The sequence below is a fragment of the Salmo salar genome, chromosome 29 (assembly GCF_965601325.2).
Source record: "Salmo salar chromosome 29, fSalSal1, whole genome shotgun sequence".
Classification (NCBI taxonomy): domain Eukaryota; kingdom Metazoa; phylum Chordata; class Actinopteri; order Salmoniformes; family Salmonidae; genus Salmo; species Salmo salar.
Window position 1 is genome coordinate 29855001 of NC_138319.1, and position 20000 is coordinate 29875000.

General features: G+C 47.1%; 1 protein-coding gene across 1 annotated transcript in view; it reads right to left on the bottom strand.

The window, feature by feature from the left end:
- LOC106590542 (contactin-associated protein-like 2) overlaps positions 1-20000 on the bottom strand; it is a 355426-nt gene that overhangs the window by 122778 nt on the left and 212648 nt on the right. The gene's annotated exons all lie outside the window — the stretch shown is intronic.

The following is a 20000-nucleotide window of genomic DNA, read 5'->3' on the forward strand; positions in this document are numbered from 1 at the left end:
ATCAGACCTAACCCACTTTATTAAATTAGTCTAAACAGGAACATTTTACATCTGGCGAGAAATTTAAATGATCTCAACAGAGAAAATGTCTGCCTGTGTGCTACCTATATCCCCCCACTAGAATCCCCAGACATTAACGATGACAGCTTCTCCATCCTGGAGGGGGAGATCAACCATTTCCAGGCCCAGGGACATGTACTAGTCTGTGGCGACCTAAATGCCAGAACTGGACAAGAACCTGACACCCTCAGCACACAGGGGTCAAACACCTACCTGGAGGTGACAGTATTCCCTCCCAAATATGCCCCCTGAGACACAACTATGACAAAACAACCAACAAAAATGAGTCACAACTCCTGCAGCTCTGTTGCATGCTGGGTCAGTACATAGTCAACGGTAGGTTTCCAGGAGACTCCTACGGTAGGTACACCTACAACTCATCCCTTGGCAAAAGTACTATAGATTACTTTACCACTGACCTCAACCCAGAGTCTCTCAGAGCGTTCACATGTGAGTAAGACCTTTAACCAGGTCAACATTCACAAGGCCGCAGGGCGAGACGGATTACCAGGACGTGTACTCCGAGCATGCGTTGATCAACTGGCAAGTGTCTTCACTGACATTTTTAACCTCTCCCTGTCTGAGTTTGTAATATCAACATGTTTCAAGCAGACCACCATAGTCCCTGTGCCCAAGAACACTAAGTCAACCTGCCTAAATGACTATCGACCCGTAGCACTTTGAAAGGCTGGTCATGGCTCACATCAACACCATCATTCCAGAAACCCTAGACCCACTCCAATTTGCATACCGCCCCAACATATCCACAGATGATGCAATCGTTATTGCACTCCATACTGCCCTGTCACACCTGGACAAAAGGAACACCTATGTGAGAATGCTGTTCATTGACTACAGCTCAGCGTTCAACACCATAGTGCCCTCAAATCTCATCACCAAGCTAAGGACCCTGGGACTAAACACCTCCCTCTTCAACTGGATCCTGGAGTTCCTGATGGGCCGCCCCCATATGGTAAGGGAAGGTAACAACACTGATCCTTAACACGGGGGCCCAACAAAACCTATTCAGGAGACTGAAAAGATTTGGCATGGTTCCTCAGATCCTCAAAAGGTTCAACAGCTGCACCATCGAGAGCATCTTGACTGGTTGCATCACTGCCTGGTATGGCAACTGCTTGGCCTCCGACCGCAAGGCACTACAGAGTGTAGTGCGTACGGCCCAGTACATCACTGGGGCCAAGCTTCCTGCCATCCAGGACCTCTATACCAGGCTGTGTCAGAGGAAGGCCCTAAAAACTGTCAAAGACTCCAGCCACCCAAGTCATAGATTGTTCTCTCTGCTACCGCATGGCAAGCGGTACCTGAGCCCCAAGTCTAGGTCCAAGAGTCTTCTAAACAGCTTCTACCCCCAAGCCATAACACGACTGAACATCTAATGAAATGCCTACCGAAAACAACTACTTGCATTGCCCCCCCCTTTACGCTGCTGCTACTCTCTGTTATTATCTATGCATAAGTCACTTTAATAACTCTACCCACATGTATATATTACCTCAATTACTTCGACTAACCGGTGCCCCTGCACATTCACTCTGTACCGGAACCCCCTGTATATAGCCTTGCTATTGTTATTTTACTGCTGCTATTTAATTATTTGTTACTTTATTTCTTATTTTTGTAGGTATTTTTCTTAAAACTGTTGGTTAAGGGCTTGTAAGTAAGCATTTCACTGGTCTAAACCAGTTGTATTCGGTGCACGTGACAAATAACATTTGATTTGATTTGACAAGCAAACAAACCTAAACAAAGGCAAAGTCTTCTCATGCTTTGTTGATTTAAAAAAGCTTTTGACTCAATTTGGCATGAGGGTCTGCTATACAAATTGATTTAAAGCAGGGGTTGGGTGAAAAACAAACAACATTCTAAAATCCATGTACACAAACAACAAGTGTGCGGTTAACATTGGAAAAAAAACACACACATTTCTTTCCACAGGGCCGTGGGGTGAGACAATGATGCAGCTTGAGTCCCATCCTCTTCAACATACACTAACAGTCAGAAGTTTTAGAACACCTACTCATTCAAGGGTTTTTCTTTATTTTTACTATTTTCTACATTGTAGAATAATAGTGAAGTCATCAAAACTATGAAATAGCATATATGGAATCATGTAGTTAGCAAAAAAGTGTTAAACAAATAAAAATATGTTTTATATTTGTGATTCTTCAAATAGCCCACCTTTGCCTTGATGACAGCTTTGCACAAAATTTGCATTCTCTCAGGCCCTGTGTGAAGCTAAATGACCCTCTCTGCCCATTCATCACCATTTACCTGTTGTTGTGGTCCTAGCTGTTTACCCATTGTTGTCTCACCCGTAGTTGTCTTAGCTCTCCCAATCAACACCTGTGATTGCTTTATGCCTTTCTCTAATGTCAATATGACTTGTATACTGTTGTTTAGGGCAGCTCTCATTGTTTTATTATACTGCGGAGCACTGGAGCCCCTCCTCCCAGCTGCCCACTGCACTGTCACCACCGATAAATCCACGATAATCGAGAATTTCAATAAGCATTTCTCTACGGCTGGCCATGCTTTCCACCTGGCTACCCCAACCCCGGCCAATAGCTCTGCACCCCCCGCAGCAACTGGCCCAAGCCCCCCCCCTCACTTCTCCTTCACCCAAATCCAGACAGCTGATGTTCTGAAAGAGCTGCAAAAGCTGGATCCCTACAAATAAGCTGGGCTAGACAATCTGGACCCTCTCTTTCTAAAATGATCCGCCGCCATTGTTGAAACCCCTATTACTAGTCTGTTCAACCTCTCTTTCGTATCGTCTGAGATTCCTAAAGACTGGAAAGTGGACACATACATCCTTCTCTTCAAAGGGGGAGACACTCTAAACCCAAACTGTTACAGACATATATCCATCCTGCCCTGCCTTTCTAAAGTCTTTGAAAGCCAAGTGAACAAACAGATCACCAACCATTTCGAATCCCGCAGTACCTTCTCCGCTATGCAATCTGGTTTCCGAGCTGGTCACGGGTGCATCTCAGCCATGCTCAAGGTCCTAAACGATATAATAACCGCCATCAATAAGAGACAATACTGTGCAGCCGTCTTCATCGACCTGACCAAGGCTTTCGACTCTGTCAATAACCACATTCTCATCGGCAGACTCAACAGCCTTGCTTTCTCAAATGACTGCCTCGCCTGGTTCACCAACTACTTCTCAGACAGAGTTCAGTGTGTCAAATCGGAGGGCTTGTTGTCCGGACCTCTGGCAGTCTCTATGGGGGTGCCACAGGGTTCAATTCTGTATACTTCTGGCCCTTCTTTGGACACTGTGTTAACTAACCTCCAGACGAGCTTCAATGCCATACAACTCTCCATCCGTGGCCTCCAGCTACTCTTAAATGCAAGTAAAACTAAATGCATGCTCTTCAACCGATCGCTGCCCACACCTGCACGCACGTCCAGCATCACTACTCTGGACGGCTCTGGACGGTGAATATGTGGACAACTACAAATACCTAAGGTCTGGCAAGACTGTAAACTCTCCTTCCAGACTCACATTAAGCATCTCCAATCCAAAATTAAATCTAGAATCGGCTTCCTATTTCGCAACAAAGCATCCTTCACTCATGCTGCCAAACATACCCTCGTAAAACTGACTATCCTACCAATCCTCAACTTCGGCGATATCATTTACAAAATAGCCTCCAACACTCTACTCAGCAAATTGGATGCAGCCTATCACAATGCCATCCGTTTTGTCACCAAAGCCCCATACTACCCACCAATGTGACCTGTATGCTCTCGTTGGCTGGCCCTTGCTTCATATTCGTCGCCAAACCCACTGGCTCCAGGTCATCTATAAGTCTTTGCTAGGTAAAGCCCCGCCTTATCTCAGCTCACTGGTCACCATAGCAGCACCCACCTGTAGCACGCGCTCCAGCAGGTATATTTCACAGGTCACCCCCAAAGTCAATTCCTCCTTTGGTCGCCTTTCCTTCCAGTTCTCTGCTGTCAATGACTGGAACGAACTGCACAAATCACTGAAGCTGGAGACTCATATCTCCCTCCTTAGCTTTAAGCACCAGCTGTCAGAGCAGCTCACAGATCACTGCACCTGTACATAGCCCATCTGTAAATAGCCCATCCAACTACCACATCCCCATACTGTTATTTATTTGATTTATTTTGCTCCTTTGCACCCCAGTATCTCTACTTGCACACTCATCTTCTGCACATCTATCACTCCAGTGTTTAATTGCTATATTGTAATTATTTTGCCACTATGGCCTATTTATTGCCTTACCTCCCTTATCCTACCTCATTTGCACACACTGACTTTTTTCTATTGTATTATTGACTGTATGTTTGTTTATTCCATGTGTAACTCTGTTGTTGTTTGTGTCGCACTGCTTTGCTTTATCTTGGCCAGGTCGCAGTTGTAAATGAGAACTTGTTCTCAACTAGCCTACCTGTGTAATTGTAGGTGGCAGGGAAGTCAGGCGCAGGAGAAATCAACTTGGAGTAACTGGAGTCGTTTAATATTTATAAAACAAACTCCACCAAAACCAACATACATAAAAATAAACATGGGTAAACATACCCGTCGCACACCTATACAAATACACGAACACAATAACCACTAACAATCTCCGACAAGGACATGAGGGGAAACAGAGGGTTAAATACACAGCATGTAATCAATGGGATTGAAACCAGGTGTGAAGGAAGACAAGACAAATCCAATGGAAAATGAAAAATGGATCAATGATGGCTAGAAGACCGGTGACGTCGACCGCCGAGCACCACCCGAACAAGGAGGGGCATCGACTTCGGCAGAAGTCGTGACAACCTGGTTAAATAAAGGTGTAATAAAAATTTAAATAAAATTTAAATCTATCTATGGTACGGATGAGGAGCTGCATCTAAGAGGGTGAATTCAAGCAGGACCACCTGGTCACCACTCTCCATCGAATTGTGTGTCTGCACTGCCTTCGTTCCTACGCTGTGAGCCCTGAGCTACAGGGCTGGCTGTTCTCAAAAGACCCCTTTCAGAACAAGAAACAGACCACTAAGACAAAGGACACTGACATGGTGAGGACAACCAGAGAGTTACACCCTGTAACCAGAGAAGTGCGTCATCAGAGAAGCCGAAACTTGTCCACGAAGAGACACCCCGTCTGAGACCTTCGACACATAATTACATCATTATATTCTGATCCATAATAGCGGCAGTTCGGGGAAAGGTTGGGGTTAAACTAGGCCTAGTTTACAAATGTACCCAGGTGTGCTTTTCTCTCTGTATCTCTCTTGTGTTTTATAGTGCCCATCGAACAGGCTTGTCAAATGACACCTGGTCCTGTATGTGTCCCTGGGGCGTGCCTATGACTGAGCTAGACTTGGTTACAGAAATACAATTCTATCACATTGAGATGCTATTGTACTGATGTTAATGTATTATAAAAGCTTTATCCTTATTAATACATTCTATACACCCATTATGATGCAAGTCTCAAGCTGATGCTATTATATAAACAGTTTTATGGTAATATGGCTATATTGTCTCTTCTGAGTATCACAAAATTGTACCAAGCGGATCAGTTCGTAGCTGGATTCTTCACCAATCTTCCATACCTTCTCCAGAACACAAAATGTCGCTTGGCTCTCCAATTCTATGAGTTGGAAGAATTTCCTGTGTCTCTCTATGGGCCATGTGGCCAGAGACTCTACTGGAATTTTAGAGTTTTTACAACCCTTTGCACACAGGGTGGATTGGGGGGAAGGTAGGTTGGGTGGTGGTGCAAAAGGGAGGGGGTCAACTGTCCTCCCTGTACCAAAAGAGGCCAACGTCATGACAATCCCCTGTCTCAGGAGGAGACAGTGGCTATGGAAACATATGTCACTGAGTCCTTGAGGCAGGGATACATTCGGTCATCCAAATCACCTTTCTCCTCAAGCTTCTTTTTTGTGAAGAATAGGGAGGGGCGTTTGCGTCCGTGCATTGACTATAGAGGTCTAAATTCCATCACGGTGGGCTTCAGTTACCCGCTACCTCTCATCGCTACGGCGGTGGAGTCATTTCACGGAGTACGCTTCTTCACAAAACTGGATCTCAGGAGCACGTACAATTTGGTGCGTATCCGAGAGGGGAATGAGTGGAAAACCGCATTTAGTACCACATCTGGCCATTATGAGTACCTCGTCATGCCGTATGGGTTGAAGAATGCTCCAGCCGTCTTCCAATCCTTTGTGGACAAGATTCTCCGGGACCTGCTCGATCAGGGTGTGGTGGTGTACATCGATGACATTCTGATCTACTCTGCCACACGCGCCTGCGCATGTGTCTCTAGTGCGCAAAGTGCTTGGGCGACTGTTGGAGCATGACCTGTACGTCAAGGCCAAGAAATGTGAGTTCTCCAAACAAGCCATCTCTTTTCTGGGGTATCGCATTTCCACATCCGGGGTGGTGATGAAATGTGACCGCATTTCGGCCGTGTGTAATTGGCCGACTCCCACCACGGTGAAGGAGGTGCAGCGGTTCTTTGGGTTTGCCAATTACTACCGGAGGTTTATCCGGGGCTTTGGGCAGGTGGCGGCTCCCATTACCTCACTGATGAAGGGGGGGCCGGTGTGGTTGCGGTGGTCGGCGGTGGCGGACAGAGCTTTTAGTCGGCTGAAGGCTCTGTTTACCGACGCTCCAGTGCTGGTGCATCCGGACCCCTCTTTGCCATTCATAGTGGAGGTGGACGCGTCCGAGGCTGGGGTGGGAGCCGTGCTGTCACAGCGCTCGGGCGCGCCCCCGAAGCTTCGCCCCTGTGCTTTCTTTTCTAAGAAGCTGAGTCCGGCGGAGCGTAACTATGATGTGGGGGACAAAGAGTTGCTGGCTGTGGTAAGGGCCCTGAAGGTGTGGAGACATTGAAGGTCTCGTCTACACGACACCGAGGAACGGTCCACTGACCCCACTCCCATATTTCCAGCCTCCTGCCTGGTGGCACTGGTGCGGACATCGAGCGGGCGCTGCAGTCAGAACCTACTCCCCCTCAGTGTCCCGTGGGTCGGAAGTATGTCCCGCTCGGTGTCCGCGATCAGTTCATCCGGTGGGCGCACACGCTACCCTCCTCGGGTCATCCAGGGATTGAGCGGACGGTGCGGGGTCTTAGTGGGAAGTACTGGTGGCCCACCTTGGTGAAGGACGTGAGGCTCTATGTCTCCTCCTTTTCGGTGTGCGCCCAGTGTAAGGCTCCTAGACACCTGCCTAGAGGGAAATTACAGCCCCTCCCCGTTCCACAGCGGCCATGGTCCCACCTGTCGGTGGATTTCCTCACCGACCTCCCGCCGTCTCAGGGGAACACCACGATCCTGGTCATTGTGGATCGGTTCTCTAAGTCCTGCCGTATGCTCCCTTTACCCGGTCTTCCTACGGCCCAACAGACCGCAGAGGCCCTGTTTACTCACGTCTTCCGGCATTACGGGGTGCCTGAGGACATCGTCTCTGATCAAGGTCCCCAGTTCACGTCCCGGGTGTGGAGGGCGTTTATGGAGCGACTGGGGGTTTCGGTCAGTTTGACCTCAGGTTTTCACCCCGAGAGTAATGGGCAGGTGGAGATAATTAACAAGGATGTGGGCAGGTTTCTGCGGTCCTATTGCCAGGACCGGCCAGGGGAGTGGGCGAGGTTCGTGCCATGGGCCGAAATGGCACAGAACTCTCTCCGCCACTCCTCTACTAACCTGTCGCCTTTTCAGTGTGTGTTGGGTTACCAGCTGGTCCTGGTGCCCTGGCATCAGAGCCAGACTGAGGCTCCTGCGGTGGAGGACTGGGTACAGCGCTCTAAGGAGATCTGGAACGCCGTTCAAGAATCCCTTGAACGGGCCAGGGGACAACAAAAGGAGAGCGCTGACCGCTGCCGCAGTGAGGCCCCCGTGTTTACCCCGGGGGACAGAGTCTGGCTCTCAACCCGGAAGCTGCCCCTCCGCCTGCCCTGCCGGAAGTTGGGTCCACGGTTTGTGGGGCCATTTAAAGTCCTGAGGAGAATAAACAAGGTGTGTTACAGGTTACAGCTTCCTTCTTATTATCGTATTAACCCCTCGTTTCATGTGTCTCTCCTCAGGCCAGTGGTAGCTGGTCCACTGCAGGACGCTGAGGTACAGGAGGTACACAGTCCGGTCCGGTCCATCTTGGACTCCAGGCGCCGGGTAGGGGGCTTGCAGTACCTCGTGGACTGGGAGGGGTACGGTCCGGAGGAGAGGTGCTGGGTACCGGTGGAGGACATCTTGTACCCATCACTGTTCCGGGAGTTCCACAGTCTCCATCCGGATCGCCCTGCGCCTCGCCCTCCGGGTCGTCCTCGAGGCCGGCGTCGGCGCGCTGTGGGAGCCGCTCCCGAACGTGCACGTTGCTCACCACCCAACATTCACCCCAGAGCCATTGCACGACCACTCCCACCAGAGGAAGCAGACAGCAGGGATGTTTGCCAAGTCTCTAAAGGACTTGGTAGACAAACACCCCATGCCGCACTGGACAGAGGACCACCCAGAGACCCCTACCAGACCACTGCACCACCAAGGAGCCCCAGGCCCCTTCAACACCCCACCAGACCCAGCGCACCCCACAGGCCCCACCCACCACCAGAGCATCACCACATCCATTGGCTTAGCCAGACTGGACCGGGCCCAGCCTACTACCCCGCACCAGACAACCTCCTCTACCAGACCAGAGAGGAAGCCCCATGGCCCAGACCTGGTCCCCCTCCCCTCCACAGGGCCCAACAGCAGGACCAGAGCAGCTGGTCGTCAGAGGACAAGAGAACCCTGTAGGATTGAATGAGATTAAACAACTCCTCCAATACATCTGCACTAAACACACAGACACACACACACACACACACACACACACACACACACACACACACACACACACACACACACACACACACACACACACACACACACACACACACACACACACACACACACACACACACACACACACACACACACACACACACACACACATTGTACTAAAAGTGCAATAAAATGCAAATTAATTACTTACAAATCATACAATGTGATTTTCTGGATTTTTGTTTTAGATTCCGTCTCTCACAGTTGAAGTGTACCTATGATAAAAATTACAGACCTCTACATGCTTTGTAAGTAGGAAAACCTGCAAAATTGTCAGTGTATCAAATACTTGTTCTCCCCACTGTATATAAAATTAAGTCAATTGGAGGTGTACCTGTGGATGTACTTCCTTCAAACTCAGTGCCTCTTGCTTGACATGGGAAAATCAAAAGAAATCAGCCAAGACCTCATAAAAAAAATTGTAGACCTCCACAAGTCTGGTTCATCCTTGGAAGCAATTTCCAGATGCCTGAAGGTACCACGTTCATCTGTACAAACAATAGTACGCAAGTATAAACACCATGGGACCACGCCGCTGTCATACCGCTCAGGAAGGAGACGCGTACTGTTTCCTAGAGATTAACGTACTTTGGTGCAAAAAGTGCAAATCAATCCCAGAACAACAGCAAAGGACCTTGTGAAGATGCTGGAGGAAACAGGTACAAAAGTATCTATATCCACAGTAAAACGAGTCCTATATCGACATAACCTGAAAGGCCACTCAGCAAGGAAGAAGCTACTGCTCCAAAACCACCATTAAAAAGCCAGACTACGATTTGCAACTGCAAAAGGGGACAAAGATCGTACTTTTTGGAGAAATGTCCTCTGGTCTGATGAAACAAAAATAGAACTGTTTGGCCATAATGACCATCGTTATGTTTGGAGGAAAAAGGGGGAGGCTTGCAAGCCGAAGAACACCATCCCAACCGTGAAGCACGGGGGTGGCAACATCACGTTGTGGGGGTGCTTTGCTGCAGGAGGGACTGGTGCACTTCACAAAATAGATGGCATCATGAAGCAGGAAAATTATGTGGATATATTGAAGCAACATCTCAAGACATCAGTCAGGAAGTTAAAGCTGGGTTGCAAATGGGTCTTCCAAATGAACAATGACCCCAAGCATACTTCCAAAGTTGTGGCAAAATGGTTTAAGGACAATAAAGTCAAGGTATGGGAGTGGCCATCACAAAGCCCTGACCTCAATCCCATAGAAAATTTGTGGGCAGAACTGAAAAAGCGTGTGCTAGCAAGGAGCCCTACAAACCTGACTCAGTTACACCAGCTTTGTCAGGAGGAATGGGCCAAAATTGACCCAACTTATTGTGGGAAGCTTATGGAAGGCTACTCAAAACGTTTGACCCAAGTTAAACAATTTAAAGGCAATGCTACCAAATACTAATTGAGTGTATGTACATTTCTGACCCACAGGGAATGTGATGAAAAAAATAAAAGCTGAAATAAATAATTCTCTCTACTATTATTCTGATATGTCACATTCTTAAAATAAAGTAGTAACCCTAACTGACCTAAGACAGGGAATTTTTACTAGGAATAAAGGTCAGGAATTGTGAAAAACTGAGTTTAAATGTATTTGGCTAAGGTTTATGGAAACTTCTGACTTCAACTGTACAGTGAGGGAAAAAAGTATTTGATCCCCTACTGATTTTGTACGTTTGCCCCCTGACAAAGAAATGATCAGTCTATAATTTTAATGGTAGGTTTATTTGAACAGTGAGAGACAGAATAACAACAAAAAAATCCAGAAAAACGCATGTCAAAAATGTTATCAAATGATTTGCATTTTAATGAAGGAAATAAGTATTTGACCTCTCTGCAAAACATGACTTAGTACTTGGTGGCAAAACCTTTGTTGGCAATCAGAGAGGTCAGACGTTTCTTGTAGTTGGCCACCAGGGTTGCACACATCTCAGGAGGGATTTTGTCCCACTCCTCTTTGCAGATCTTCTCCAAGTCATTAAGGTTTCGAGGCTGACGTTTGTGCTTCATCTTCAGCCACTCTTTTGTTGCCTTGGCCGTGTGTTTTGGGTCATTGTCATGCTGGAATACCCATCCACGACCCCTTTTCAATGCCCTGGCTGAGGGATGGAGGTTCTCACCCAAGATTTGACGGTCCATGGTCCCGTCCATCGTCCCTTTGATGCGGTGGAGTTGTCCTGTCCCCTTAGCAGAAAAACACCCCCAAACCATAATGTTTCCACCTCCATGTTTGACAGTGAGGATGGTGTTCTTGGGGTCATAGGCAGCATTCCTCCCCCTCCAAACACGGCGAGTTGAGTTGATGCCAAAGAGCTCCATTTTGGTCTCATCTGACCGCAACAATTTCACCCAGTTGTCCTCTGAATCAGTCAGATGTTCATTGGCAAACTTCAGACGGGCATGTATATGTGCTTTCTTGAGCAGGGGGACCTGGATTTCAGTCCAGTGCAGGATTTCAGTCCTTTACGGCGTAGTGTGTTACCAATTGTTTTCTTGGTGAGTATGGTCCCAGCTGCCTTGAGATCATTGACAAGATCCTCCCATGTAGTGCTGGGCTGATTCCTCACCGTTCTCATGATCATTGCAACTCCACGAGGTGAGATCTTGCATGGAGCCCCAGGCTCATGCAGGGAGATTGACAGTTCTTTTATGTTTCTTCCATTTGCGAATAATCGCACCAACTGTTGTCACCATCTCACTAAGCTGCTTGGCGATGGTTTTGCAGCCCATTCCAGCCTTGTGTAGGTTTACAATCTAGTCCCTGACATCCTTGGAGAGCTCTTTGGTTTTGGCCATAGTGGAGAGTTTGGAATCTGATTGATTGATTGCTTCTGTGGACAGGTGTCTTTTATACAGGTAACAAACTGAGATGAGGAGCACTCCCTTTAAGAGTGTGCTCCTAATCTCAGCTCGTTACCTGTATAAAAGATACCTGGGAGCCAGAAATCTTTCTGATTGAGAGGGGGTTAAATACTTATTTCCCTCATTAAAATGCAAATCATTTTATATCATTTTTGACATGCGTTTTTCTGGATATTTTTGTTGTTATTCTGTCTCTCACTGTTCAAATAAACCTACCATTAAAATTATAGACTGATCATTTCTTTGTCAGTGGGCAAATGTACAAAATCAGCAGGGGATCAAATACTTTTTTCCCTCACTATATATATATATATATATATATATATATATATATATATATATATATATATCAGTTAGAATGTGGAACTTTCAGGGCCTAAACTCATCAACCTTTGGACTGAATAGTTTAGCACCGGAGTTCAACAACAATCTGAAAGATTTAAACGTCATCATTCTGCAGGAGACATTGTGTAAGGCTGACATTGTCACTAACTGTCCCACAGGCCACAGAGAGGTAATTGTGCCATCACAAAAACACAGCTCTGTCAATAGAGGCAGAGACTCTGTACGACTGATCATTTGGTACAAATCCGAACTACAAAATGGAATTCATTCCCTCAAAATTGGTAAATATCATATTTGGTTAAAACTGAAAAAATCAGAGGAGATCTTCCCCACCCTTGAGGAAGAGACGTGCCATTTCCAGGCCCAGGGAAATGTGCTCATCTGTGGGGACACAAATGCGCCCACAGGAACACTACCTGATCTAACGACCACACGAGGGGACAGCTTTATTACAGACCATACTGTTTCTAACTGCCTTAATCTCCCCCATAGAAACAATAGTGACAGCATCATCAACAAAAACGGAAGGGTTCTGTTGCAGCTCTGTAGAAGCCTGGGTCTGTACTTTGTCAATGGTAGGTTACGGGGGACTCTTTGGGGAGATTTACCTATTTCTCACCTCTTGGCCACAGCACAGTAGACTATATGATTACAGACATTGACCCTTTCTCTCTCAGCTCATTCACTGTCAAGCCACTAACACCTCTGTCTGATCACAGCCAAATTACGTTGTTCCTCAAAAGAACAGACATGGAAACAACCACACATTCACAGCCCAGTAAGCTGTACAACATCAGATATTCATATAGAAAAGCAACCTGTAACCAAAATATCCAAACACTTAGATAACTTTCTGGATACCACATTCACTAACAGTAAAGAAGGCATCAATCTAGCAGTAAAAAATATCAACTATATATTCAGGCAAACGGCACAAGAAGCACAACTGAAATTGATCAAAAACAAAACAAAAAAGACCACAGATGACAACTGGTTTGATGCAGATTGTAAAATGATAAGGAAAAATCTTAGAACACTATCCAACCAAAAGCACAAAGACCCAAATAATGGTGAATTACGCCTTCATTACTGTGAGACTTTATAACTCTATAAACGTACACTCAGAACCAAAAAAGCACAGTACAACAGCAAGCAGCTGACACTAATTGAGGATTCCATAAACACAAACAACTTCTGGCAAAATTGGAAAAAACTAAAAAAATTGAAACAAGAGGAATTAGCGATACAAAATGGTGACAACCCATTTTAAAACACTCTACAACACCGTTCATTGACACAAACGCAGAACAACACCAAATTCATGAGAAGTTGAATGGATTAGAAAAAGCTATAACGGACAATCAAAATCCATTGGACTCCCAAATTACTGACCAGGAGCTCTATAAGAAACTTCAGGCCCTCAAATTTAAAAAAGCATGCAGACCCGATGGCATCCTAAATGCGATGCTCAAACTCACTAGTGCACAATTTCAATTGGCTATATTAAAACTGTTTAATTTGATCCTGAGTGTAGGTTATTTCCCTGACATCTGGAATCAAGGACTCATAACCCCAATCTTTAAGAACGGAGACAAATTTGACCCTAACAATTACAGAGGCATTTGTGTGAACAGTAACCTGGGGAAGGTTTTCTGTAGTATTATAAATGTAAGAGTTCTAAACTTCCTTAATAAGCACAATGCCTTGAGTAAAAGCCAAATTGGATTTATACCGAATCATCGCACAACTGATCATATTTACACCCTACACACCCTGATAGATAAATGTCCACCAAAATAATACCAAAATATACGCTTGCTTTATCGACTTCCAAAAAGCATTTGATTCTATTTGGAATACAGGACTGTTCTACAAAGTTATTGAAAGTGGTGTAGGGGGTAAAACATATGACATAATTAAATCAATGAATACTGGCAATACATGCAGCATTACAATTGGCAAGAAAATAACAGAATTCTTTAACCAGGGGCCGGGCCTTCTCCAGGGTTGCAATCTGAGCCCTGCACTCTTTAATATTTACATCAACGTATTGGCCACTATTCTAGAAAAATCCTCAGTCCCTGGTGTTATTCTCCACAATTCAGAAGTTAAATGCCTACTCTTCGCAGATGACCTATGCCTGCTGTCAGCCACAGCACATGGCCTACAGCAGAGCCTGGACCTGCTAGAGCAGTACTGCCAGACTTGGACGCTGGCATTAAACCCCAAAAATACTAAAATAAGGATTTACCAGAGAAGATCCAGATCTCAGGAAATTAGACCAACGTTCTCAATTGGTTCAAAATACACTGCTCAAAAAAATAAAGGGAACACTTAAACAACACAATGTAACTCCAAGTCAATCACACTTCTGTGAAATCAAACTGTCCACTTAGGAAGCAACACTGACTGACAATAAATGTCACATGCTGTTGTGCAAATGGAATAGACAACAGGTGGAAATTATAGGCAATTAGCAAGACACCTCCAATAAAGGAGTGGTTCTGCAGGTGGGGACCACAGACCACTTCTCAGTTCCTATGCTTCCTGGCTGATGTTTTGGTCACTTTTGAATGCTGGCAGTGCTTTCACTCTAGTGGTAGCATGAGACGGAGTCTACAACCCACACAAGTGGCTCAGGTAGTGCAGCTCATCCAGGATGGCACATCAATGCGAGCTGTGGCAAGAAGGTTTGCTGTGTCTGTCAGCGTAGTGTCCAGAGCATGGAGGCGCTACCAGGAGACAGGCCAGTACATCAGGAGACGTGGAGGAGGCCGTAGGAGGGCAACAACCCAGCAGCAGGACCGCTACCTCCGCCTTTGTGCAAGGAGGAGCAGGAGAAGCACTGCCAGAGCCCTGCAAAATGACCTCCAGCAGGCCACAAATGTGCACGTGTCTGCTCAAATGGTCAGAAACAGACTCCATGAGGGTGGTATGAGGGCCCGACGTCCACAGGTGGGGGTTGTGCTTACAGGCCAACACCGTGCAGGACGTTTGGCATTTGCCAGAGAACACCAAGATTAGCAAATTCGCCACTGACGCCCTGTGCTCTTCACAGATGAAAGCAGGTTCACACTGAGCACATGTGACAGACGTGACAGAATCTGGAGACGCCGTGGAGAACGTTCTGCTGCCTGCAACATCCTCCAGCATGACCGGTTTGGCGGTGGGTCAGTCATGGTGTGGGGTGGCATTTCTTTGGGGGGCCGCACAGCCCACTATGTGCTCGCCAGAGGTAGCCTGACTGCCATTAGGTACCGAGATGAGATCATCAGACACCTTGTGAGACCATATGCTGGTGCGGTTGGCCCTGGGTTCATCCTAATGCCAGACAATGCTAGACCTCATGTGGCTGGAGAGTGTCAGCAGTTCCTGCAAGAGGAAGGCATTGATGCTATGGACTGGCCTGCCCGTTCCCCAGACCTGAATCCAATTGAGCACATCTGGGACATCATGTCTCGCTCCATCCACCAACGCCACGTTGCACCACAGACTGTCCAGGAGTTGGCGGATGCTTTAGTCCAGGTCTGGGAGGAGATCCCTCAGGAGACCATCCACCACCTCATCAGGAGCATGCCCAGGCGTTGTAGGGAGGTCATACAGGCACGTGGAGGCCACACACACTACTGAGCCTCATTTTGACTTGTTTTAAGGACATTACATCAAAGTTGGATCAGCCTGTAGTGTGGTTTTCCACTTTAATTTTGAGTGTGACTCCAAATCCAGACCTCCATGGGTTGATAAATTGGATTTCCATTGATTCTTTTTGTGTGATTTTGTTGCCAGCACATTCAACTATTTAAAGAAAAAAGTATTTAATAAGATTATTTCTTTCATTCAGATCTAGGATGTGTTGTTTAAGTGTTCCCTTTATTTTTTGAGCAGTATATATAGAGTACTGCACACACTACAATTTAAAAAAATAAGCTCAACTGGACACCTTAATGAGGCAGTGAATGAACTGAGAGAGAAAGCACGCAGGGCATTCTACGCCATTAAAAAGCAAATTCAAATTGAAATACCTATTAAAATTTGGCTAAAACTAATTGAATGTGTCATTGAACCAATTGCACTTTATGGTAGCGAGGTGTGGGGTCCACTTGCAAAACAAGATTTCACCAAATGGGACAAACACCCCATTGAAACCCTGCATGCAGAGTTCTGTAAGATTCTCCTACATGTCCAGAGGAAAACTACAAACAATGCATGCAGGGCAGAATTAGGCCAATATCCACTAATAATAAAAACTCAAAAAAGAGCAATTAAGTTTTGGAAACATCTAAAATACAGTGACCCCCTCTCATTTCATTACCAAGCCCTGCAATGCCAAGAGCTGAGCAAAGAAAAGAGTCCCCTCATCCAGCTGGTCCTGGGGCTGAGATCACAAACCTGTTCTAACACACTGACGCCTCAGGACCAGAACATCCAATCAATCAGAATAAACCAAATTACAACACAGACAAAACAAAACTACATTGCTTATTGGGAAACACAAGCACAAACAGAAAGCAAAATGCAGTGCTATCTGGCCCTAAATCGACAGTACACCATGGCTAAATATTTGACCATGGTTACTGATCAAAACCTTAGAAAAACCTTGACAAAGTACAGGCTCAGTGAGCACAGCCTTGCCATTGAGATGGGTAGACACAGGAAAACCTGGCTCCCTGTAGAGGAAAGGCTGTGCAACCACTGCACAACAGCAGAACCTGAGACGGAGCTGCCTTTCCTGACAAAATGTCACAGACATAAAACAATTAGAGAGTGTCATTTTCCCAAATTTGAAACCCTTATTCAAGGTTTCAAAGATCTCTCTGATGAGGATAGGCTACGCGTCCTGTTGGGGGAGGACGAGAGTGGCAGCCACTACATTGCTGCATGCCATAAGATGAGGGACAGTGTCTGACAGACCAATCATCCTGCACATGTTGTCACAAAAGGTGCCGTGTTGAATTGACCAAACTGCAGCGGGTATGTGGATACTCATAGTTTATTTAATAAACAAAAGTAAAGCATCCACAGGGAAAAAACAATAAATGATACTCACGACAGCAACAGTTTTGCAGGCTATACAAAATGCAGCGCAAAAACAACTACCCACAAACACAAAGACAAACACACCCTATTATATAGGACTCCCAATCAAAGGCAACTCAACACACCTGCCTTCAATTGGGAGTCCCATCCCAATTAACTATACATAGAAAACGAACCTAGAACCTATACCCACAACTAACTAACTAAACATAGAAATACATAAACACAGAGCAGTGCCCAAAACCCCCGGAATACATAAATAAAACGACCTACACCACCACCCCAAACCATATAAAACAAATACCCTCTGCCACATCCTGACCAAACTCCAACAACAAATAACCCTTAACTGGTCAGGACGTGACAGTACCCCCCCCTAAAGGTGCAGACCCCGGAATGCACCTAAAAGAAAAAACAAACCCCCAAACCAAAAATATCCCCCTAAACAATAAGGGAGGGAAGGGAGGGTGGCTGCCGTCAACGACGGCACTGTGCTACACCCTCCCTCCCCAACCCACCTATCCTGGGGGTGGCTCAGGTGCAGGACGTGGACCTCGCTCCACCTTCGGCGTCGCCCACTTCGGTGGCGCCGATAGCTGCGCCGGGCAGACGGGCCACTCGGGCTGACCCTGGCAGACGGACCACTCGGGCTGGGCCGGAGGGCAGGTGGGCCGCTCGGGCTGGGGCTCCGGGCAGTCGGGCCGCTCGGGCTGGGGCTCCGGGCAGTCGGGCCGCTCCGGCGGCTCCGGGCAGTCGGGCCGCTCCGGCGGCTCCGGGCTGGCGGGCGGCTCCGGCGGCTCCGGGCTGGCGGGCGGCTCCGGCGGCTCCGGGCTGGCGGGCGGCTCCGGCGGCTCCTGACTGGCGGGCGGCTCCGGCGGCTCCTGACTGGCGGGCAGCTCCGGCGACTCTTGACTGGCGGGCAGCTCCGGCGACTCTTGACTGGCGGGCAGCTCCGGCGACTCTTGACTGGCGGGCAGCTCCGGCGACTCTTGACTGGCGGGCAGCTCCGGTGACTCTTGACTGACGGGCAGCTCCGGTGACTCTTGACTGGCGGGCAGCTCTGGTGACTCTTGACTGGCGAGGCTGGGCTGATGCACTAGACGCCTGATGCGTGGGGCTGGTACTGGACGTGCCAGCCTGGAGACACGCACCTCCATGCTAGTGCGTATAGCGGGAAACACCGGACCGTAGAGGCGCACTGGCGGTCTTGAGCGCAGGGTTGGCATCACCCCTTCCGGCTTGATGCCTACTTCGCCCTGGCACATGCGGGGCGCTGGTACTGTGCCTACCGGCCTGAAAATCCCAGGCCTCACCACAGCCCCAACCCCAAAGCACGGGACCTGTCCAGTCTGTCCTACAAGGGTACGGGGAGCTGGCCTGGGGCTCCAATCTCGCCCCGCCAAATAGCCCTTGTGCCCCCCCCAAAAAATGTATTGGGGCTGCCTCTCGGGTTCTACCTGCCTCCCAGGCAGGTTGTCACAGTGGACCCGCAACTGTTCCCATGTCCAGTCAATCCTTTCCTCCAATACTTCCAGCGACCAGGAATCCATCTCCTCCCGAGCGCGCTGCTTCCAATAGTCCTCCTTGACTTCCCTCTGTCCTCTTCTCCGCTGCTTGGTCTTTTTGTGGTGGGTAGTTCTGTCACAAAAGGTGCCGTGTTGAATTGACCAAACTGCAGCGGGTATGTGGATACTCATAGTTTATTTAATAAACAAAAGTAAAGCATCCACAGGGAAAAAACAATAAATGATACTCACGACAGCAACAGTTTTGCAGGCTATACAAAACGCAGTGCAAAAACAACTACCCACAAACACAAAGACAAACACACCCTATTATATAGGACTCCCAATCAAAGGCAACTCAACACACCTGCCTTCAATTGGGAGTCCCATCCCAATTAACTATACATAGAAAACGAACCAAGAACCTATACCCACAACTAACTAACTAAACATAGAAATACATAAACACAGAGCAGTGCCCAAAACCCCCGGAATACATAAATAAAACAACCTACTACCTACACCACCACCCCAAACCATATAAAACAAATACCCTCTGCCACATCCTGACCAAACTCCAACAACAAATAACCCTTAACTGGTCAGGACGTGACACATGTACTCTACAGTATGCTTATTGTTATTGTTGAATTAATGGTTATTTTGACCCTTGGTTATTGTTGTTACTGTTGTCCCGTTGACAATTTTGATTCTCATTTTTATTTATTTTTATATTTTAAGTATCCAAAATAAGCTTTGGCAATATGTACATTGTTATGTCATGCCAATAAAGTGAATTGAATTGAATTGAAAGGGAGAGAGAGAGAGAGAAAGGGAGGGAGACAGAGAAAGGGAGAGAGAGAGAGAGAGAGAGAGAAAGGGAGAGAGAGAAAGAAAGGGAGAGACAGAGAGAGAGTGAGAGAGAGAGAGAGAGAGAAAGAAAGGGAGGGAGGGAGAGAGAGAAAGGGAGGGAGAAAGGGAGGGAGAGAGAGAGAGAAAGGGAGAGAGAGAAAGGGAGAGAGAGAAAGGGCGAGAGAGAGAGAGAAAGGGAGAGAGAAAGTGTAGCTCCAAACAAGGTGATGTAATGAAAGCTCCTATTATATAGTCTTCTAATATCCAAGAATCTGTTGTGGTTTATCTGATATATTATCAAGGCTAGTGTGTGTGTGTGGTGTGTGCGCAGTGGTCACAGATAAATGTCAAAGGCTGTAGCCGCATAACCAGCTTGCCTTGGAAACTAATAGGACCAGATGTCTAGGCCTTGAAAAGAAGGAGAGGAGAAAAAAAGACAGGTTAGAGTTTTTCATCATGAGGCAGCTC